General features: G+C 43.9%; 1 protein-coding gene across 1 annotated transcript in view; it reads right to left on the bottom strand.

The window, feature by feature from the left end:
• The window catches only part of LOC147632827 (uncharacterized), a 38,374-nt gene extending 19,060 nt beyond the window's left edge, over positions 1-19,314 (bottom strand). Inside the window, exon 1 of the mRNA XM_086807711.1 lies at positions 19,178-19,314. The gene's annotated coding sequence lies outside the window, so the exon portion shown is untranslated. The remainder of the gene's footprint in view (positions 1-19,177) is intronic.
• Between the last annotated feature and the right edge of the window lie 4,732 nt (positions 19,315-24,046).

Genomic DNA, 24,046 nt, shown 5'->3' with positions numbered 1-24,046 from the left:
ACTTGGGAGATGGACAACAGTATGGAGGACTTGGGAGCTTTGCATTTTCCCAAGATTCGCAGTCTATGGGTGCAAGTTCCGCCAAGCAGCAAACCCTGGGAGCAGCTTGGGATCCCCACAAGAAAGAGAGGGTAGATGCAGCTATTGCAAGGTTCTTTTATCATGATCATGTAGCATTCAATGTTGCCAGGTCTCCATATTTCATTGAAATGGTCTAGGAGATTGCACGGTATGGCCCAACATACAAGCCTCCTTCGTATGAGACACTACGCACCACCTTGTTGCAAAAGGAGAAAGCTGCAATTGAATGTGCTTTAGAGTCTGTGCATGAAAGTTGGGCAAAGAATGGTGTGTCACTTATTGCAGATGGTTGGAGTGACACTCGAAAAAGGTCCATTCATGGCATGGTTGCTTATTCTCGAGAAAGACTGCAAGTCATTTCCTCACATGATGCTTCTGGGACTGGAAAAACTGCAGATCAGCTTGTGGAAGAGTGGACCGAAGGTATTGAGAAAGTTGGACCAGAGAATGTTATTCAAAAACCAGTTGGCCTTTGATGTGCTGAAGTGTTATGTCCACGATCAGCAATGTAAGTGGGAATCGTATTTGCCTTTAGTTCAAGCTGTTTTGAATGACTCTTTTTCCTCAGCCATTGGCAGGACTCCATATGAGGCAGCATTTGGAAGACTTTTCCAGTCGTTGTTAACCAAGACTTCGTCTTCAGTACCGGAGGCGAACAGAGTGACGAAGTCTTACCAGGAGATTTTAGAGTCAGTAAAGAACAGATTGGCTAGAGCGCAAGAGGCCTACACTCGACAGGCCAATAAAGACCGAAGGGATATGAAGTTTTCAAAAGGGGATTGGGTTTATCTTCGGATTATGAAGCAAAGATTGAAGCAGGTGGGCAAGCGATGCCCAAAGTTGTCTTTCAGGAGCTTCGGACCTTTTCCCATCAGGAAAAAGATTAATGAGGTGTCTATGCAATTAAAGCTACCTCCAAGTTGGACTATGCACGATGTATTTCATGTCAGTTGGTTAAAGCCATATGCAGGTCCACCCCCTTCAGAAGTCAAAGACGAAACGGAACCAAACATTGTTGATGAAGCAGAAGTTATGGTTCCAGAACAGATCCTTCTACACCGTTTCAAGCATGGCTCAGGCCGAAGACTACGACGGTTCCTCACAAAGTTTCAGAACCGAGGAACTCATGAAGTGGTATGGCTCGACAAAGAGTTTTTCGAAGACTATCCGGCGTTATTGACGGATTATTTGGAGGCTATGCAGCTTCCGTCAAGTTAAGCAGAAGGGGATGTCACGTGCATCTCGCACTTGGATGCCACGTAGACATTTCTGTACAGAAGGTGTAGGACCTAGGATGGTGAACTGGTCCCATGTGAGCCCAGTCCGGGACGAGCCAGCCAGGGATCCATCTCAGTCGTCCGAGGTCAGGTGTGCACTGTCCTGCACACGAGTCCAAGGTGTGGTGTGCACTGTGTCCTGCACATGAAACAGCGCCAGTCCGCGCTGTGAGTCTCCCTCTAGAATGATGTCAGTGACTCTGTGTATCTAGTATGGTACCGGATGCCAGATCACTGAGTAGTTAGTGTTTAAGACAAGGGGCCAGCCCATAGGGCTACCCCAAGTTGTAGTGTGGGCATGGGGATGGTGTGAAACCACACCCATGAGGGCCAAGAAGGCCCTGGCTGTACCCACCAGCCATGGGTAGGCCATGGGTGGGCTGTAGGACAGCCCCAAGGGCAGGCCAGGGGTAGCCGACTGGTTATCCAGCCCTGGGAGAGGTTTAAGGCAAGTTTGGGGCAGCCCATACAGGCTGCCCAGCCTCCAAAACAGGGGGCATTCAGTGCTCAGCCTCCTAGGCAGCAGGCGCCTAAGTGCCCAGCCCTATTTCCCATGTGCGCAAGTGCCCAGCCAAGTATCAAAGTGATGCGCAGCATTTTATAGTATTTATTGCTGTATTTTCTGGTCGTGGGAGCATTTAATGCTGGCCGACTGCAGTAGTACTGGCCGACTGCTGTAGTACTGGCCGACTGCTGTAGTTGGGCTAGTATAAAACGGAGAGCCCACAATCCCATTCATTCATCTCATTCTCCACCAAGAGCTCAAGCATAAGAGGCTAGACAAAGCCAAGAGGGTGCTAAGCAAAGGGGTGAAGGATTCAGGTCAAGGGCAGGGTATTCCCAACCAAGAAAAGGTCCAAGATTGCTGTATTTTCTTTCAGATTTCTCATCATTCTAATAAAGCAAATACACCATCCGTGGTGGGGGCCCTACAGAGGGTAATTGGGACCCAATACTGTGTCCTCTCCCTCTCTCTCTATATTTTTTGCACTTCTCCTTTAAGTTTGTGCGTTAAAACATTTAAACATGGCCACAGCCTTAACACATATCCATCATCACTTTGCATAAAACATAAAGCTGGACAAAACATCCACAAATGCTGAAAATGGAGCTTGCACATGTGACACCGCATAGAGGCCGGAATGGGCCGACCCCCCCCCCCCCCCCTTGGAGTATTTTATTACCCAAGGAGAATAATATCATGTACAAGCTTTGAGGGCCTTACTCTCCCCACGGGAGATGCCGGATTATCCATATACAAATGCCATAACACAGCTCAACACAAGGCAACTGAGCCGGAACATAGGCTGTAGAAATGCCGAGCCAACAACATAATCCATATACCTCTGTGTGGGTACTGATTCTTCCCCAAAAACCACGGGTCTTCATGCAATAGAGCTGGTACAACAAGTACAACTCTCCATTCAGCCGGTACAGTAGGTACAATGGCTGATACAGCCGGTACAGTGGTTGGTGCAGTAGGTACAATAGCTGGTACAGCTGGTATGATGGCTGGTACAGTAGGTGCAGTGGCTGGTACGATGGCTGGTACAGCATGTACAATGACTAGTACAACAAGTACAAAGGCTGGTACAGTCGATATAATGGGTGGTACAACAAGTACAAATGCTGGTACAACATGTACAGACTGGTATAGCAGGTATAGTGGCTGGTACAGCAAGTACAGAAGCTGGTGCAACCGATACAATGGGTGGTACAGCAAGTACAACAAGTACAAGGACTGGTACAACCAATACAATGGCTGGTACAACAGGTACAAAGACTGGTACAACAAGTACAATGGCTAGAAATCATAATAAATGATTAAATACCCTTGCCTTCAGTATTTCTTCGTGATGGAAGCCTCCAAAACAGTCCCCAACACCCGGTATTCTTCATGGGTAGCCTTCAAGAGAGAGAGAAAGAGAGTAGCCATCATTAGGGCAGCCTGTAACGGTGGTAGAGGCTAGTGTACAGCAAGAGAGCCTCTATTAATGAAGAGAGAGGGCTCCAATTCATAGATTTGGGCCTCCCATGAGCTAAAATGGCAAGAGAAGGCTACAATGACAAGTGGAGAGCCACACAATAGCTGAAGTGACAAGTGTGAGGCCACTTGTCTCACTTTGATCCACTTTCTAAGTGTCAGGCCACTTGTCTCACTTTGGTCCACTTTCTTGCCACATGTCCCAATCTAAGAGATGGTGTCACCAGGAGGTGAAACTTTTTGCAGTTATTTTCTTTATTTACATTTCTTTATAAATATATATTTTTCTTTTCTTTCTCTTTGGTTGCTGTTGTTTTCCCCCGGGATCTCTTGGAAGGGCTTGGGCCATTGCAATGTCAGAATGGGTCAGCCAGTGGGACTTTGGACCAATGGTTGGCTAAGCCTGAGAACTGCACTGAAAGATGAAGGACAATGTCCAGGACATGGCCACTGAATGAGGGTATAGGCCAGTTTACACTAGTAAGTGGCTGCCACCGAAATGTGAATGTATCTTGAATTCTAAGCAAATTCTGAAGTGACCATACTAGTCAAAGATGGTCAGGAGACCAGAAGGAATGCAGATGACATCATCCCTAAAATCTAGGGAACTGCTATTTTTGGCAGTGTCGGAATTGAAAAGTGTTCGCGTCAGTTTGTGCGGAATGTCAAGGGGACCAAAAGCTGACAAAGGACTGTTGTGAGAATGTGAACCAGTCAGGAGATTTTTAGCCTGGAAGATTGCATGTGGAAAAGGCTTAAAAATGTGCCAAGTGTCAAAATTTGGTGCATTTTCCTCATTGAGAAGAGGGAAGCGTGGGAATTTGGGAAGAGGAGGCTCATTTGCAGCCATCATGTGGTTTTGTTGCAGGAAAAACAGCTATGGTGGTGCACTCCCTTGCCCTACAACTCATGAATTGAGGGTTGAGCTTGCTCCCTACAGCCTCTCTCTCTCTTTCTCTCTCTTGCAGACTATGGAAATGCTCTCATCAGATAAAATCAGGTACAGTTGTGTGAATTTCATGCTTATATGCAAAGGTTAGTTGCCTCCTTGAACAAGAACAGGTGTAGTTGGTTCCTACACCAAAGCAGGGACGGAAGAGGGTAATAACCTCTTCAATACAATGCTGTTTCAGCACTGTTTAGGTGCTGTTTTTGGGCTGTTATGTTGCCCGGTTGATGCCAAAATGCAGTAGGACTTTGTTTAAGTCCTCCAGGACAGTACAAGGGTTATTTTGGGCTGAAAACAGAGCTGAGAACAGGTCTGTGCAGAAAATTACAGCAAGCTGAATTGTGATGTTTTGGACTCCATTGGGTAGCCTGATGCCTATGGAAGTGAGCCTGTCAGTTGGGACTCATTCTGAGATGTTATGGAACAGTTTTAATGCAGTTATGCTGGCAAATTTCTCCCAGAATTTGTAAAACTCAGCTGATGCATGTAGAGTGCTTTGTTGCACTTGTGCTTTGTATTTCCCAACCTTTTTAACAATAAAGAAATACCGCAAGGGGCGCCGGACTTCGGGGCCAATGTGTTGTTGAGCGAGGGAGCGAGGATTCTGTGATTGTGTGTCTGAGTAAGTCCACGTTATTTGTGAATGAACTACCGCTTTATGTGTCCATAGACCGGTTTTATGGTTCCGTTGCCGGGACAGGGTCCTCTTTTCTGCAAGAGCCCGGACACGGATTGGATTGGGTGAACAGGAGACACACATAGTGAGGTACAACTGATTACAGGTGAGAAAGAGTACGGTCTCTTTCTTTGGATACAGGTTCCCTTAAACTTTCAGTTGACAGTATGACAGACAAAGGGAAAGGCAAGCTCCCTGCCGAAGAGAGTTCCTCTTCTACTCGCAGACAGCATATAGAGGTGACAGGTGCCCAGGTGTCAGCCTCTGCTCGGATGGAGCCAGTAGTACAGCCAGCCTTGTTAGAGGAAGAACAGGAACAGGAGGATTTGTTTCAGGCACAGCTTCTTAGCATGCTTGGAACTTTTCAGCAGCTAGTTAAGAATCCCAGAATGAAGAAATTTTTGCAGTCACGTACAGGGGATTCCCAGGTTGAAGCATCCCAGCATGCAGTAGAGAGGCCACAAGAACAGTTGCAAATGAGGGTAGAGCATGTTGAGCAGGCACCTGTCATACTAGCTGATCCAGTGCAACATGTTACCCAGGCACAGGTACAGGCATTTAATGGCCAGGGCAGTAATGTGCAAAGGGTCATGCCGACCATTCCTCCATTCGTTGCTTCCCAGCCTGGCTATTTTGGTGGTGGGTCTGTTTTCCAGGCCATGGCTAGGCCGCCTACAGTTTTGCCAGGACTGATGTCAAGAGGGTCACCAGGAATGATGCCTATGGAAGCTGTGAACCCTCTTTATGCCAATATAGGTGTGCAGCCCGGATTTCAAACTTATATTAGTCCAATTTTGGGGCCCACAGCACCTGTCAGTGTGGCTTAATTTTCTCAACCTAGTGGACAAAGAGCAATAAGGACTGATGCAGAAAAGGTGCAAAAGGATTACAAAGAAGGAGGTCAAGCAGTGAAGTTCGAGACTTTCAGTGGGATGCAGGACAAATTGAAAGCGCTGACTTTCATTCAGCAGTTTGATGCAGCATACACTGGGGGTAACTTTACAGAGTCTTCTAAGGTGCGGAAGGCTGCTACTTTCTTGAAAGGTAATGCATTGCAGTGGTGGACCTCACTGTTGATGCAAGGACAGGCACCTGCTACATGGGTCCAATTCAAGTAGCAGTTCTCTTTTGCCTGGCTTACAAATACTTTTGAAGTGGATGTTATGACAGCATGGCACAAACTTGATGCAGCCAACTGTGTAAATTTGGAAGAGTATAATAAGAAGTTTTGGGATGCACTCTTGCCAGTAACTTCCTACAGGACAGTGCCATTGTCAGAGCAAATAGAGAAGTATTGCTGTGGTTTGCCCAAAGAAATCAGGGATTATTGCATTAAGACCAATGTTTCTAATATGATTCAGCTCATTGAGAATGCAAACATGGCTAATGCATTGCTACAGGGAGGTTCACGTGGATTTAAGAGCACAGTGAAGAAGGAACCTCAAGACAAAGGACAGAAGAGGCCACTGTATGGCAAGTCATTTGAAGAGAGAGAGGCATTGATGCAAGCTGGGAAATGTTTCATCTGTGAACAGAAAGGGCATATGGCTGCAAAATGTCCACAACAGCCACCAAAAGATACGGAGGATAAACAAGGGCCACCCAAGAAGAAGACAATCCGAGTGCAGGATTGATACCTGACATGGTTGGTGACCAGCCATGTGATGATGCGACAGAATTGTGCAGAGCATGGGGTAAAATCAGAGATGCTACAGTGCTGATTTTCTTTGACCCTGGTGCTCGAGCCAACTTTATTTCACCAGCATTGGCAGCCAAGTTAGGAATTCGTGCTGAAGAGATGGGACGAGTTGGACAGGCTGATTTGGCATGCCCTGGGCATTCAGTTCCTGTCACTCCCATACTTGGCAAACTTCACATGCATATACAGAGTTATGTGGACACAGAGGAGTTTCTTATCATGCCCTTGGAAGGATGTGATGTCCTATTGGGAATTCCATGGTGTCATAGGAAACATGCAGTGTTGGATGCTTTCAACAGGAAAATCACAATTGTACATAGGGACAAGACTCATGTTCTGGATGTGAAGCTGAAAGGAGAGTCTGTCCCAGTTATTTCTGCTTTTTGAACCTGAATTCTGAATGACCTGTACATTTGTATTATATGTTTGGCAATGTACAGTTTTGACGTTTGTTGTCAATGACTAAATCAATGAATGAACTTTCAGTGCTTTGAAGTTGTATCTGTTACGCTTCAAATGAATGATTTACATGTTGTGACACTAATAGTACAAGATATATGCTATCGCCCTGTGTTGCATCCGGAAACATGTATTTGAAAGGCTTGAACCTGCGACGATGGCACAAATGGTAGTGGGGAATCCCTATCATCGCCCCGTGTCATCCGTTGGCAGGAGATACATGCGATGACACTAATCACCTGCGGAGTCTTGTGATCGTCCTGTGTCATCCGTTTGCATGTGGACTTGCAATCGAGGTCGCTTGCTTCTTTCAAGAGGGGGGTATGTCACCAGGAGGTGAAACTTTTTGCAGTTGTTTTCTTTATTTACATTTCTTTATAAATATATATTTTTCTTTTCTTTCTCTTTGGTTGCTGTTGTTTTCCCCCGGGATCTCTTGGAAGGGCTTGGGCCATTGCAATGTCAGAATGGGTCAGCCAGTGGGACTTTGGACCAATGGTTGGCTAAGCCTGAGAACTGCACTGAAAGATGAAGGACAATGTCCAGGACATGGCCACTGAATGAGGGTATAGGCCAGTTTACACTAGTAAGTGGCCGCCACCGAAATGTGAATGTATCTTGAATTCTAAGCAAATTCTGAAGTGACCATACTGGTCAAAGATGGTCAGGAGACCAGAAGGAATGCAGATGACATCATCCCTAAAATCTAGGGAACTGCTATTTTTGGCAGTGACGGAATTGAAAAGTGTTCGCGTCAGTTTGTGCGGAATGTCAAGGGGACCAAAAGCTGACAAAGGACTGTTGTGAGAATGTGAACCAGTCAGGAGATTTTTAGCCTGGAAGATTGCATGTGGAAAAGGCTTAAAAATGTGCCAAGTGTCAAAATTTGGTGCATTTTCCTCATTGAGAAGAGGGAAGCGTGGGAATTTGGGAAGAGGAGGCACATTTGCAGCCATCGTGTGGTTTTGTTGCAGGAAAAACAGCTATGGTGGTGCACTCCCTTGCCCTACAACTCATGAATTGAGGGTTGAGCTTGCTCCCTACAGCCTCTCTCTCTCTTTCTCTCTCTTGCAGACTATGGAAATGCTCTCATCAGATAAAATCAGGTACAGTTGTGTGAATTTCATGCTTATATGCAAAGGTTAGTTGCCTCCTTGAACAGGAACAGGTGTAGTTGGTTCCTACACCAAAGCAGGGACGGAAGAGGGTAATAACCTCTTCAATACAATGCTGTTTCAGCACTGTTTAGGTGCTGTTTTTGGGCTGTTATGTTGCCCGGTTGATGCCAAAATGCAGTAGGACTTTGTTTAAGTCCTCCAGGACAGTACAAGGGTTATTTTGGGCTGAAAACAGAGCTGAGAACAGGTCTGTGCAGAAAATTACAGCAAGCTGAATTGTGATGTTTTGGACTCCATTGGGTAGCCTGATGCCTATGGAAGTGAGCCTGTCAGTTGGGACTCATTCTGAGATGTTATGGAACAGTTTTAATGCAGTTATGCTGGCAAATTTCTCCCAGAATTTGTAAAACTCAGCTGATGCATGTAGAGTGCTTTGTTGCACTTGTGCTTTGTATTTCCCAACCTTTTTAACAATAAAGAAATACCGCAAGGGGCGCCGGACTTCGGGGCCAATGTGTTGTTGAGCGAGGGAGCGAGGATTCTGTGATTGTGTGTCTGAGTAAGTCCACGTTATTTGTGAATGAACTACCGCTTTATGTGTCCATAGACCGGTTTTAGATGGGTCCTTCCATACTCTCTCTCTAAAAATATCCCAACTGGTAGACATTCTGTCATAGGCACTTTGCCAACTCTTGGTATCTGCTCAATTCCAGATGTAATGACGCGAACAGAATTTCCATCGGAGTCAGGCCAAAAATAGCAACTCTCCTAAATTTTAGGAGTGTGGTCCTTTTGTATTCTAGGATAATCCCCCATTCCCAAAGCTTGTACTTTCCAAATATTTAGGCATCTTGGAGTCCACCAAACCCCTTTCATACTGGGAAATGTCCAGGCTAGTGACAGCTAGGCCGCAAGATCTAGATGCCAGAGATGGCAGCAGCACATTGGCGGTCACAGGGTCTCTCATAGCGCTTCCTTTCAGATTTTTGGAAGAGGCTTTGGGACAACTTTCAGCCTAGAAAGATCACACTCTTTCTTTGGTTGATGGCGCACAAGAGCTTGGCGGTCGGTACTTGGCTCGCAGTTTGAGGTCGACCAACTGTTTTTGGCCACGGTGCAGCCACCCTCAGGGGTCTCAACGACATTGTCTTTGGAATTTCCCGAAGGCTGAGCAAATTTGGCAACGGATTCTCTGCATCTTCATGGGGCACGGTCGCTTGGGCCACAGAGACTGGAGTGGTCAAGGCTTATGAGGAGGATGGGGGAGGGCCCTTCAAGTCTCTCACCATCGTATTTCGGCAGTCACAGTCGCAACCCCACCTATAGACTACTGGCGAGACCAAGCTCACGCCAGAGATGGGAGATTTACAGTAGCATAGCAGCCTGGCACATTTGGCAAGCTAGATGCAAGTTCTGACCGCATGTGGAAGCCACGGGAAGCTTTCTTGACGCTCAGGAGGCCTTGCCATTCCTCACAAATAAAGGTGGTGAGCCCACTTGGCATTACAGACCACCTGTGTGGTTGTACACCCCCCTCCCCGCGTATGAGATAGCCTTCTCCTCACAAAGCCACCAGCCGGAGGAGAAGTGTCCCTTCCCCTTATGATCATTTGATTCCCGCCCTTAAATGAGGCGCGTTTGTATTTAGCCCTTCGCGGTTGTATCTAGCCCTTTGTGGTTGTTTTTTCATTAACTAATAGAAGGATCTTCTTCCCGGAAAAAAAAAAAGTTATACATGATTTGAATCTCGTGATGCTCACTAGTGAATGTTCAGCTTCCTTCTGTGGAAAATCCCCGTTCTCACCTTGGTTTTGTTCTGAGTGTGGGCTTGCCCCAAAACACTGATCAAGGCTGGTGAAGAGACCAAATGGTGACATGACCAACAGGTCTTAAATCAGCACCAAATACATACACCCATGAATTCTTTGCAACCAGTACATGCTTCATCATATATGCCCACATGGGATAGTTAGTCCCATCAAGCTTGTCCTCGGCACAGAGCATCCCGAATACATCATTGTCACATGCACTCTGCACTCAGTACATGGTGACAAACTGGCTCATCATCAGAAGTGCAACAGTTGTACAGTATTAGAACCCAGTAGGATGATATTTGTTGTACGCCGTGACCCCATTGTACATACTTAATCTAGGATAAGTCAGGCACGAGCTACGTAGGTCATTCCTCAGCCTTAGCGGGTCAGTCAGTCAGTCAAGTCCTTAACCCACTCGGAGAGAATCATTCATGCATGTAGAGTCAGTAGAAGCCTTAGGGTTTGCATCAGAAAGCACTCTGCATCCTGCATAATATGCATTCATATGCCTATGCATCATTTAGAACATCCCAGAAGCCTTAGGAAATTTATTAGGATTTATCTGGTATTTTTTCCATATTTTATAGTATTTATTTAGCATTTATTGTCATTTATAAATATAAACTTTATTAAATGACCAGCCAACTTGACCAACCTCCAGTTCGTATAAATAGGCTTGCATAGGGCTTAGTTTCTCATTCAGTCTTCAGTGTGCTAAGAGCTTTCCTCCTCAGCCCTAGGAGTTCCCTTGCCTTCAGCACTAGACTAGTCTCAGCCAGCCCTTGGAGTGCTTGAGGTTGCTTCAGCCAGCCCTGGTCCTCCAACGCCTGCAGTTCAACAGTCCCTACAACCATAGGCGCCGGCATTCAGCATCAGATCAGCCCCTGATTCAGCATACAGTCCTGCGTTTTCTGCATGTGAACCAGCCGCCTACAGTCAGCCTGCGTTTACAGATCTGCAGCCTTACACATCTGCGTTTCTGTCCAGCAGCAGCCTTACACATCTGCGTTTCTGTCCAGCAGCAGCACAGCCCTGCGTTTCAGTCCTACAGCCTGCGATTTCAGTCTTGCATCAGTTCTACAGCAGTACCCCACCTTCGGTGCATCATCCATACATGCTACAGCCATCTGGTGAAGGTAACATAGCATTCATAAGCATTTACAGCATTCTAACATAGCTTAGAACAGTCCACCATCTCCTTGCCTCAGCCTCAGGTGTGCAGCCCTTCCTCATGCCCTTGGGAAGAGTGCATAGGCTCGAGATCAGTTCATCGAGGTGTTTCTACAGCCGTGTACGGTTCAGCCAATCTCCGATCCTCCGAGATCTTGCGTTTGGCTTATCTACAGTCCACAGTCATTCTCTCTAAAGAAATAAAGCAAATACTATCTCGTTATCGGGATAGGGGACCCTTTAGTGGGTAATTCGGGACCCAATCTGGTGTCCAGTTCTCATATCTCTCTCTCATATCTCTTTAAAGTTTGAAGTATTAAAGTGGATTGCTAAACTCACGAAACTCAGGATACAGAAGACGGTGTGAGCATCCGTGTGACAGGATCTTCCAATACAAAGACTTCCGCTGCATATCACATTGGTATCAGATTCAGATTGTCCACACACACCGTATCCTAGTGTGTGGATGGTTAGATTGCGTTCCAGCACAACCACCGACTTCAGCATCATGTCTACAGAAGAGAGTACTCATCAGCCGGAAGACGTCTCCCCCGAAGGAGCCCATGTTCTTCCGCCTAAAGCAGACACCATAGCTCTTCTTAGAACTCAGAACCAACTGCTCATGGAGCGTCTCCAACTCTTGGAGGCAGCAGCAGCACGTCCTTCTACACCTCCAGCAGCACCCGACTACATCTCCCTCTTCTTTCAGATGGAACAACAAAGGAGAGAGGATGAGGCCCGAAGGAAAAGAGAAAAAGCAGAAAGACGGGACTATGAGGAAGCCCAACGCAGGATCGACGAAGACCAGCGCCAGGCTAAACTCGCCGCTCGGGAATACCAACGTGAGCTTGATCGAGAACGTATGTTACTCGAGCCCCAACGGGAAAAGGAGGCCATACACTTGAGGTATCAGCAGCTCTCCTCAGTCTCCCCAGTCATAGGTGTCACCAGCCAGCAGTCCGCAACAGCATCAACCACCATCATTTGCAATCAGCCAAACTTCAGTAAGTATGATGGTAAGTGTGATCATTCATCAGTTAATCAATTTATTCATCAATTTAATGCTCATTTTCCTTTAGCTAGGATCACAGACCCACAAGACAAAGTCCACTTAGTGGCTCCCCATCTCACTGGTGAGGCAGTCACTTGGTGGCAGCATTGGTCTAGTATTCATACAAACCAGGCCACAGGTGTCACAGCCTTTGACTGGGACATCTTTGTCCATGACCTGAAGACCAGATTTCTCCCGACCCAATACATGACCGGTCTGAAAGACGAGTTCTATGGACTCAGACAGAACGGATCCCCAGTGCTTCAGTTTTCCCGTAAGGTAATTACTTTAGCACATCAGTTAGGGTTATCTGAGCAGGCTAAGATGGAGAAATTCATTCGTGGATTGGACTCTAACATTCGGTTCACAGTTCGTAACTTTGAACCAAGTACATATGACCAGGCTCTGACTCTCGCTCAGAATGAAGAAATGAAGATGAACGGAGGCAAGCCCAAGCAGTCATCTCAGTCCACTACCAAGCCCCAACAGGGGAAGGGTAATTCGTCTTCTAAAGACACTAAGACAGACAACAGTCCTAGCTCTAGTTCAGGGGGTAAGGAATCCAAGCCTAAGAAGACCCCTGAGGAAAAGGCTCAAGCAGACATCACTGGAGGCTATCTTCCTCCAGAGGAGCAAAGACAGTATCAGTTAGAAAACAGATGTTTTTTCTGTCATACCATTGGGCATGGTAAGAAGGATTGTCCAAAAAGACAAACGGAGCAAGCCTCCAAAGAGCCTTCTGCCACAGTTGCCGCAGTATCCCCCGCTCCTCCAGACCTACCTGCTACCACCAATGCGGTTCAGATCTTACCTTCTATGCATTCCATGCCATCCGTGGTACTTGATGCTAAGCAAGAGGGTGAGGCAACAACCACACAGAAAAGCTTGATTCGAGCTTATGGCTCTGCCAAGGACCGACAGTTCATAATCCTTTTTGACATGGGCAGTTCTGAGGACGCCATCTCTCCCTAGTTGGCTACCAACATGAGCTGTACCTTAGTGCCCTATCATTTGGAGGTAGACGGGTTTACACCTGGTCTCCGCACCCACATATCTCAACAGGCACAGCAGTTTTCTTTTCAAGTTCAAACGGCCTCATTCCAGCGAGATTTCATTGTCTCTCCTCTTTTGGGATGTGACATGATCTTAGGAATCCAGTGGTTTCGTCAGTATGAACCTATTCCCAATTGGGGACAGGACACCTTTATTATCTCTAAAGGTTTTCCTGAGCCTGTCATGATTCGGGGGGATAGGAGCATTCTTGGCGTTCCTATGATTTCTCATCTCCAAGCCCGACGAGCTATGTGCAAGGGAGCAGAAGGAGCATTAATTTATGCTCAGACAGCTTCTATCTCATCAATAACCGCTGTCTCATCATCTTCAACCCCTCAGTTTTTGGCAGATCTCCTTACTCATTCAGACATTTTTAAGGATGATCTCCTATCCAGTATCCCACAGTTAGCAGAACCTCCTAGCAAGTTTCCCTCTTGTCTTTCCAAGACTTTCAAGGGCAAGCTAGAACAACAGTCAGTTCTCAAACATTTGAAACATGTTCCTTATGGACACATTTTCACAGTCACCACAGACCACCAAGCACTTAAGTGGCTCCCGACAATGCCAAGTGCCCAGTGGAGTACTCAGCACACTAGACAGGGTCAACTCTTCCAACAAGTTGGAGGAATGATTAAGTACATCCCTGGTCAGCATAACCGAGTAGCAGATGTTCTTAGTAAAAAGACCAGCATCCCAACTAGTCAGGAGTCTACCATTCTCAACATCTCTGGAAAAGACTTAGAAGATCAGTATGTCGATTCCGCAGAGTTTGGTACTCAACCCAGTTTGGCCCTCAATTTTGAGCCTGGCCATCATTCAGTTCACAGACAGGCATGTAAGTTTAGACGAGATATCCACTTCAAGGAAGGGGATTGGATCTCTCAGTGCATCATGAAACAAAGATTGCAACAAGTGGCCAAACATTATCCCAAGCTTTCATTCCATAATTTTGGCCCTTTTCCAATAGTCAAAAAGTTAAGTGATGTCTCTATGAAGTTAAAGTTGCCTACCAGTTGGACAATGCATGATGTTTTCCATGTTTCTTGGCTAAAACCATATGTTGGTCAAGAAGTGTTTGATGTTTCAGATGAACAGCAGCCAGACGTGGTAGACGAAGCAGAAGTTATTGAGCCTGAGCAGATCCTTCTTCATCGATGGAAGCATGGTTCCGGTCGACGGATACGTAAGTTCTATACGAAATTCCGAGATCGAGGCACCCACGAAGCCGTATGGTTAGACGAAGAGTTCTTCCAGGAGTACCCCCAGTTATTGGCAGACTACTTGGAAGCCATGAACCTGCCGCCAAGCTAAACAGGAGGGAATGTCACATGCACTCTACACTCAGTGCATGGTGACAAACTGGCTCATCATCAGAAGTGCAACAGTTGTACAGTATTAGAACCCAGTAGGATGATATTTGTCGTACGTCGTGACCCCATTGTACATCCTCAATCCAGGATAAGTCAGGCACGAGCTACGTAGGTCATTCCTCAACCTTAGCGGGTCAATCAGTCAGTCAAGTCCCTTAACCCACTTTGGAGAGAATCATTCATGCATGTAGAGTCAGTAGAAGCCTTAGGGTTTGCATCAGAAAGCACTCTACATCCTGCATAATATGCATTCATATGCCTGTGCATCATTTAGAACATCCCAGAAGCCTTAGGAAATTTACTAGGATTTATCTGGTATTTTTTCTATATTTTATAGTATTTATTTAGCATTTATTGTCATTTATAAATATAAACTTTATTAAATGACCAGCCAACTTGACCAACCTCCAGTTAGTATAAATAGGCTTGCATAGGGCTTAGTTTCTCATTCAGTCTTCAGTGTGCTAAGAGCTTTCCTCCTCAGCCCTAGGAGTTCCCTTGCCTTCAGCACTAGACTAGTCTCAGCCAGCCCTTGGAGTGCTTGAGGTTGCTTCAGCCAGCCCTGGTCCTCCAACGCCTGCAGTTCAACAGTCCCTACAGCCATAGGCGCCTGCATTCAGCATCAGATCAGCCCCTGATTCAGCATACAATCTTGCGTTTTCTGCATGTGAATCAGCCGCCTACAGTCAGCCTGCGTTTACAGATTTGCAGCCTTACAAATCTGCGTTTCTGTCCAGCAGCAGCACAGCCCTGCGTTTCAGTCCTACAACCTGCATTTTCAGTCTTGCATCAGTTCTACAGCAGTACCCCGCCTTCGGTGCATCATCCATACATGCTACAGCCATCTGGTGAAGGTAACATAGCATTCATAAGCATTTACAGCATTCTAACATAGCTTAGAACAGTCCACCATCTCCTTTCCTCAGCCTCAGGTGTGCAGCCCTTCCTCATGCCCTTGGGAAGAGTGCATAGGCTCGAGATCAGTTCATCGAGGTGTTTCTACAGCCGTGTACAGTTCAGCCAATCTCCGATCCTCCGAGATCTTGTGTTTGGCTTATCTACAGTCCACAGTCATTCTCTCTAAAGAAATAAAGCAAATACTATCTCGTTATCGGGATAGGGAGCCCTTCAGTGGGTAATTCGGGACCCAATCTGGTGTACAGTTCTCATATCTCTCTCTCATATCTCTTTAAAGTTTGAAGTATTAAAGTGGATTGCTAAACTCACGAAACTCAGGATACAGAAGACGGTGTGAGTATCTGTGTGACAGGATCTTCCAATACAAAGACTTCCACTGCATATCACAATCATTATTAACCATGCCTCAAAGCAAACTAGCAATCTTCCCCAAGGAAATGTCTCTGCACAATGCACTGCAGACCCTCAATGTCCACTGAAAGGCAACCTTCTGAGATGCCCAATGATTCATTGATGACAAGGACCTGGTACTGAGAGGGAGTGTTAGCATTTCATCCCTGTATGCTACCCATATTTGTTCCCTTTTTATGGCCCTTGTTGTACAGATGCTGATTAAACATGATTAAGACAAAGGAGAGAGAAGAAGAAGAGAGGTTTTTCTGTATTAATATGGTACAAAAAGGTTACAGATGAATGTACATGGTCAGGCCCTTGGTCAGCCCCGGAAGGGTGACCTCTGACCTCTTACATGACTTCTACTACTGACTAGACTTATGAATGAATGTCTGAACTTGATCCCCTTTGCTGAATTATGTCTAATGCTTATATATATGCTTGAGGACCAAGTCGGCCAGCAACAAGGGCCGTCGGCTTGCTGTGGACCATAGTCACCAGAAACAAGCAACGGGAACGGAAATGTTCGAGGAATGGAAACAAGGAAACGAGTTTCTAGGGGTGGAAACGGCCGTTTCCTATGACAGAATCACTTTGGAAATGAGAAACGGCCATGGAAACAGATGGGGTCCCAAAACGGAGAAACACGTTTCTAGGGACTAAAACGGCCGTTTCCTGTGACTATGCTGTGGACAAATACTCATGCACAAAAACCCATAAATGTTGCGCTGAATATTATGCATTGTCCACCTCTGGTGGCAAGTCTTATTCAAGTCATAAAACATTATCAAAAAAGTCACCAAACATGTTCATATTGTGCCCAACGGATATCCCAAACATTAGTGCATGTCCTTGGCACCTCCGGGAGTCTAGAGGACTATCAAAACTACCCAATCGGTCCATACTCGCCCTCAAGTCTTGCCTTTGTGGCGGTTGCAAGTAGGAAACATGTCCACATGGCACTCACATGGGTGATGCGTGTGACATGTCCACATAGCACTCACATGGGCGATGCATGTGACATGACATGGGTATCAAAGCAAAGGTTACTCCATGTACATCTAACATTGGCATCAAGCAAAGCAAGATTATTCACAGGCCTCTTTCAAAGATATTAGAGGAGATTCCCTTGGAAATCTTGGAGCGTGAAATTCAATATACAAAAAAGAGATGTCCAATATATGGAAAAGGAAGAGAAACACTGAAAATAGTACACTAAAGAGCGGCAAAAGAGTCTAGAGAAAGAGCTCGCATCAAATGAGCAAGAAATTCAATGTAAAGCTCAATTAACAGAAACAAGAAGAGTTAAAGAGAGCACGAAAGATGAAACATCGCAAGGGGTCAAAACTGAGGGAGTATCATCATTAGACAGAGAATTTCAATGTGTGGAAATTGTCCAGACCTTTGGACTAGTGAATGACCAAGAGAAGGTGTTACTTTCTAATTTTGAAGAGTCAAACCTAGTTCAGTACCGAGATTTGGTGGCAACACCAACAACAGAATTCGAGTTCAGTGCAATGGTGGATGAGAAGAGTATCAATTCCAAAATTCCAGCTCATCTAGAAATTCTACCCAGTTCAGAAGTTTCAGAAGTTCCATCAGTTTCAAAAGTTCCAACCGCTCAAAAGTTTCAGAAGTTTCCCAAGTTCTAGTACAAGATGTTTGGAGTTCACAACTACTAGAATGGTTGAGGAAGAGCTGGTACTATTGTGAAAAAATAGTGCTTTCATTGAGCTACATCTGACAAGAGTGCTCACCATATTGTCCCTTGGAAAATGAGGTTCTCAGCTGTCCAACCCATTGATTTACAAAGTGAACTAGCAGCCCAAGCAAAGGCACACATTGCTGGTGCTTTGTGATGATGACCTACCCAGCTCATCATTTGACTCGTTGTTGTTATAACATTTAGAAACGCTTTATGCATCTCTATTCCAGGTTGTGTACATAACATGCCTTTCTCATGGGCCATTTTGACCTCTTGCATATCCTAACCAAGTCACAGCCGTGTTCAATACTCATTTCACCAAGTAATACAAGCAAAGGCGAGCAGTGCTCAACATGCACTTAAGAAATCCACTATTTGCCTCAAGAAGAAGCAAATAACCTCAATTGACACCCAAGAGCTCGAGAGCACTGACTAAAAAGAACCTCAAACGGACAAATATTAAATGGAGATCAACATGCTTGCAAAGGAGTTGCTCCATGCCTGGATTGAGGACATGCAGGCGATAAAAGGTCTCTTTGACTCTCCATCGGAACTTTGCTGCAAGGGGGGTTCTCTCTATCCATGTGTTGCACTTTTAAATAGGCATGCAATAAGGGAAGTTAGCAAACAACGTTGAAAGTGTGATACAGATGTCCTATGAGCGCATAAACCAGCTGGTAGTATAAAGACTGGGTCACATGGTGCTTCTATCAGAAAATCCAAAAATTATAAGTACGCCAGATTGGCACAAACAGATGACCAACCATGGTGACAAAAGTTCAACAGCCATGAGGAATATATGCATGCGCATTTCTATGGAGGGATCCATGCAAGCATAGCACGCTTCTATTGAGATGGGAAGGATCCATGCAAGCTTCAACGGACATGGGAAGGGGCCAAAACAAGCATAAAAGATCTATGCAAGGTTCTGGGAAGAGGGGAAAAACAAGAATAAAAAATATATGCAGGCTGCTATGGACATGGATGGCAATCTATGCAGGCTTCTATGGACATGGGGAGGGACCGAAATAGCCACGAAGGATCTATGTAAGCTTCTATGGAAATGGGAAGGGATCCATGAAATCTTCTATGGACATGGGGAGGGGCCAAAACAACCATAAAGGATCTATTGCAAGCTTCTATGGACATAGCAAGGGATGTATGCAAAAGCTTTTAAGGGGCAAAAAGAAGCATAAAGGATCTATGCAGACTTGTATGGACATGGGAAGGCGTGTATTCATGCTTCTAAGGACAGGGGGAAGTGCCAAAACACATTCATCAACACTATTCTTATGCAAATTAAACCTAAATCAGGGTTTTTTTTTTCTTTTCTTTTCAAATCCAGCGGGAGGGATTTTCCCTCCCAATAATATCAAATTAAGAATGGAATTTGCAAGCGCACACTGTTGTTAAATCATACTGATAAACCTAATCATGAGCTTGCCACCATGGATGCGTACCTTTGAAACGTGGAGACACTCCTCTCGCCACGGTTTCGAAGCAGTTGGGAAGCCCCTCACGTTCTTTCGCTTGATTTCAACAACACTACACTAAATGCCGTGGAAGCCACGTACGCATCCATCGTGTCACGTTAATATGGCTCTTACGATGCCACGTCAATGTTCAGTGCACCCCAACACAAAAAAAAAAAACTCAACAAATCAAAAAACTTGCAACCTAAGAATTTGGAAGAATTTGCAGACTTTTTAGCTACAATCTAGCTAGAATGCCTTCAATTTTGTAGATTTTTCAAAATTGCCAAAAAAAAAATCACAGTCCATTGTATATAGTTTGCAGCTTTTATGTGTGCCTCCTGGAGGCAATGACCCATTGCAAAGAAAAGTTGAGCACCCATGGAAAAAAACATTTAGATCATAAAGTTTATGATTTATGAGATTTTGCAAAGCTATCTTGATATTTTAGCTAAATCATAACTAAAATGATTTCATTTTTATAGATTTTTTGAAATTGAGATTAAATTTTACAGAGAATCCTGCACCTACCCCAAGCTCAAAGTTTAATTTCCTTGCTTATCCCACTAATCTTTTTATATATAAAAATTACGAGAGGGGATATTGCATTGTAGATGTTACTAAAGTAGACTCAAACTTAATACCTCTTGTTAGAGAGGCATGGATGCTAACATTAGGCTATATAGCCCAAGAGGCGACATTAATGTGTATTTTAAGTGAGATCTCCAAGCATCCCTCTCTTTATTTGAAACAACAAGTGAGAAGCCATTATGGTCCAATAACAACTCATGCAAACACGCTCCTATGTCTAGTATATATAACATGGCATGTGCACAAATGATTCACTGCTGCATGCTACTATGTCAAGTATATACAACATCGCATGTGTACAAATGATTCACATCACCAATTCGCAATTATGTATGTTTAAAACTATATTTTTTGCATGAAGACATGCTCCTATGTGTATACTACGCTATGGAAGGATGGGTGATAGCATGTTATTGAAGATCGCTAAAAGGGAAGAACATGAGGAGAGGGGACTCTACATGGTAAAGTCACAATGATAGATGCCCATAATGATCTGCAAAAATGTGATATCTCATGTAGGCAATGTAGATGCATAATGAGGCCTATGAGTTAATGTTGATTGCAAGGAGATTGCAATGTTAGTGATTACTATGATGTTAATAGTGTGAGAATTCATGGTGGTTCAAAGCACATAATAATCCTCAAATCAATTAACGAGATAACCAAAACACTTAGAGAAGAGGAAGAGTAAACAAGACAAGCTCAAAATGAAGATAATCTACTCATCAAAATCATCTCTCATACAAATGAGACATCGTAATATAGCTATAAGGAGCTAGCAATGTGGGGATCTGGTTCTTGGTCTTGATCCTGGTCGTCATGAAGCTTATGGGGCTGCGGTTCTCGGTCTTGGTCCTCTTGAGAATGTTTTCTCCTCACTTGATGTAGCTTGGGCTACCTTCCCTCGAATCTGCTTCTCTTCTTCACTGAGTGATGCTTCCACTCCTGCAAACAATGGTTGGATCTGGGAGGTTCAGCCACCAAGGGGCTATACTCCTTGAGTATCATGCTTTTCAACAATATGGCTATACTCCTTTAGTATCATGCTTTTCAACAATATGGCTATGATATCCTCTTCTTCTACCGATGCCTCAATGCCAGCCAATTATTGTGTTATACTCTTCATTTTGTTAAGGTGTACTGAAAGAGAGTCACTGTCTTTAATGTCCAAGCCAAAGAATTATATTTTTAAGCTAGGAATGTGGAGGAGGGATACTTGGAATTCAATGTAGTACACCACCAAAAATGCAAGCTACTAAAAAAGAGAGATGAAAAGAGAGAAGGAAGGTGGAGGAGGGGTACTTGGAATTCAAATTTTAATGATGCAATCCTCCTAAACTATGAAACTCGAATACAAAGAAGGTAGAGTGAATCTAAATTGGAGAATGTAGAGGAGAATCACTACAAGCAACACAAACATCTTAAAGAGCAATATGAGAAGAGCCAAGCCACTCTTAAGAACCAGAAATATATATTCAAGATGCCATACCATCCATTGATCTTGAACTTCCAATCACGGTGTGGTTGAATCGTGAAGGATACAACCATTCTAAGTGGCAACAAAGAGGAGGAGACAGGTTTAGAGTTAGTGTGCGCTCAGAAGGACTAACTCCAGTACAGTCGACTTGGTAGTTCTCATCCTTATTATTTCCAATGTCTCAAGTCTAAGTCCTGATTATTTCTAGTGCCTCAAGTCTAAGTCCTTATTATTTCCAATGCCTCGAGTCTAAGTCCTTATTATTTTCAATGTCTCAAGTCTAAGTCCTTATTAGTTTTAATGTCTTGAGTCTAAGGCTTTTGCCAAGAGTTTATGATGCTAATTCATGGAGTCCACTTCCTTTCAATGGATATAAGTAACTTTTAGTCATTATATGTGACTTTTACATATAATGCAAATGTGCTCTTGGCAAAATCATGTGTGAGAGAGAGAGTGTGAGCTTGAGCTTGTGTTTTATACCTCTTCTATGCTTACAAATACATGTGAGTTTGAGAGTGTGAGAGAGTGAAGCCTTGTTGTGTGTACAAGCACCACAGTGAGTAGAGTGAACTAGTGGATTGAAGCAACCAAACGGAAGTAGCAACTCGAAGCTTGAATCAATGTGGGTAGTTGGAAAGTTTTCCATGATAGTTATAAACTCATTCTAGCCTAGGTTTTTGTAAGTGTGTTTGAATCCATGTATCATATTGGGACAATCTTTGTAAGTGTGTTCGAATATATTCAAGTTTAGCACTGGATTGACAATACTTAGTGTAGGAGCTTTGTGAGGACACTCTATAATATAGTTCATGCTTTTTGCATAAAAAACATTGGAGCGAAGGCCTCATGAGTCCTTGCACTCTCTGTTGCACCATGGCCTATGTGCCATGTTATTGAGGTCTTGCACTCTATGTTGCATCATGGCCTTGAACAAGGAGGTGTAGTCTATGGTCTCGGTTTGTCTAGGATATCCATAATACGGATCAAATTGCACATGTACTACTAGTCTTATTGTGCATAGCTCTCATATTCAAGGCTCTTTGAATCTTCTCGTAATGTCACTGAGTGTACTACTATATTAGTGCAGTTCTTGGAGGAACTGCACTAATATAATAGTTCTTGGAGGAATTGCACTAATATTACTAGTAGATTCAAGGCTCTTTGAATCTACTAGTAATGTCACTGAGTGTACTGCTAATATTAGTAATGGAGGAACTGCTTGAGGTGGTAATGTAACAAAGTGTCCTAGTGGTGCACGTGCATATGAGGATGGGCCTAGGCACATGGGGTTAGGGTCCATTTACACATGTGGGGCACATGGGGCCCTAGGGGTATAAATAGGACATTACTATCATGAATTGGGATCTTTTACTCACTTTATGACATTTGGTCATCTATTCTCCTTGGAACATGTGTTCTCTTGGATATGGTGCAAACTCCCATGAGTGCTCTAGGTATTGCTTCCTATGAGATGAGCTTCCTCTAGGTGAGAGGCTAACACACCACACTTCCATAGTTGCTTGCATTGGTACCAGAGCTCTCTCAAGCTTTCATGGTGGCTTCTTTGAGAATGCATGTGAGTCCTCCATTCTGAGTGCTAAACCCTAACAGTTGCTTGCATTGGTATCAAAGCCCTTTGCTTAGGGTCTTTTCTTAGGGAGTGATTAATCTTAATCATTTTTGAAATTAATTTTCACACAGTTTTCAGATTTGCTAATTTCTTGTTTGGCAAGATTAGTAAAGAATTTTTTGTTAATCATTTTTGAATTTGCATTAAACATTATTTTAGAACCCTAATCCAATTTACTATTTGATTTCTTGAACTTCTTGATCTTCTTGATCTTCTTGATCTTGATTTTCTTAATTTTTGAATTAGGGTTTATAGCAACCAAAATTGAGAGATTTTCTTACATTATCTTGCTTAGAGAGCTTATAGTTTCAATTATTAATCCATTAAGCCTCTATTTCTATCCTATTTTCCCAAATCTTGGAGTTCTTGGAGCAGATTTATAAGAAGCTTGGTTACTGAAACAGTTTTGCTGAAGTTTCATTACAGTTTTCAAAGATTGCTGTGCAGAGTACAAATTGTTGTGTGCAGAACAGAGTTCTAGTGCAGATTATTATAACAGTTGCAAATTCTGTGCAGAAAATTGAAGATTACTCCAGTTCACTGAAGTCTGTGCAGTTTCTTGAAGTTTGTGTGCAAAGTTTTATGTAGCTGTGCAGAGTTCCTTGAAATAGTGACAGTTAGTGCAGAGATTATGAAGAAAATCCATAAAGATTATTAAGAAAACAGTGCAGAGTGAAGAACTTAAGTGTTTTAAGCAAGATTGGTGCAAAACTTTGCATCAGTAATAAGTGATCTTTACCCTAAACTTCATTCTATTCTTGATTTTCTTGTTTCTGTGCAAGAAAAAAAGTGTTTAGCAAAGTTGATCTTTGCAAGAAAGTTCAAAGGTATTGCAATCCCTCTCAGAATTGAACGGTGATCATTGGCAAACAAATGTGTTACCATTTACACCAAGGGATTCTACTGCTACACATTAGAGTTGCAGGAATTGACAGATCTTGCTAGATATATAGCAAACAAACCAAACAGTTGTGAATCTTTCTGCAATCAAACCAATGGCTGACAGTTGTTGCTTAATGCTTTTATATTTGTTCAAGTGTGTGATTAAAGGTTCACTTTCCTTCATATCTAGTTTATAGAATTGCATTGACAGATTTATCTTTGAATTTTTTGCTTGAGTGCCAAATAATTTATTGAGTTCATTCCATGCATCTTTTGC

The sequence above is a fragment of the Cibotium barometz genome, chromosome 13 (assembly GCF_041138505.1).
Source record: "Cibotium barometz isolate CiBa-2024 chromosome 13, ASM4113850v1, whole genome shotgun sequence".
NCBI classification, from domain to species: Eukaryota; Viridiplantae; Streptophyta; class Polypodiopsida; order Cyatheales; family Cibotiaceae; genus Cibotium; species Cibotium barometz.
This window is presented reverse-complemented; position numbering and strand designations above follow the sequence as displayed.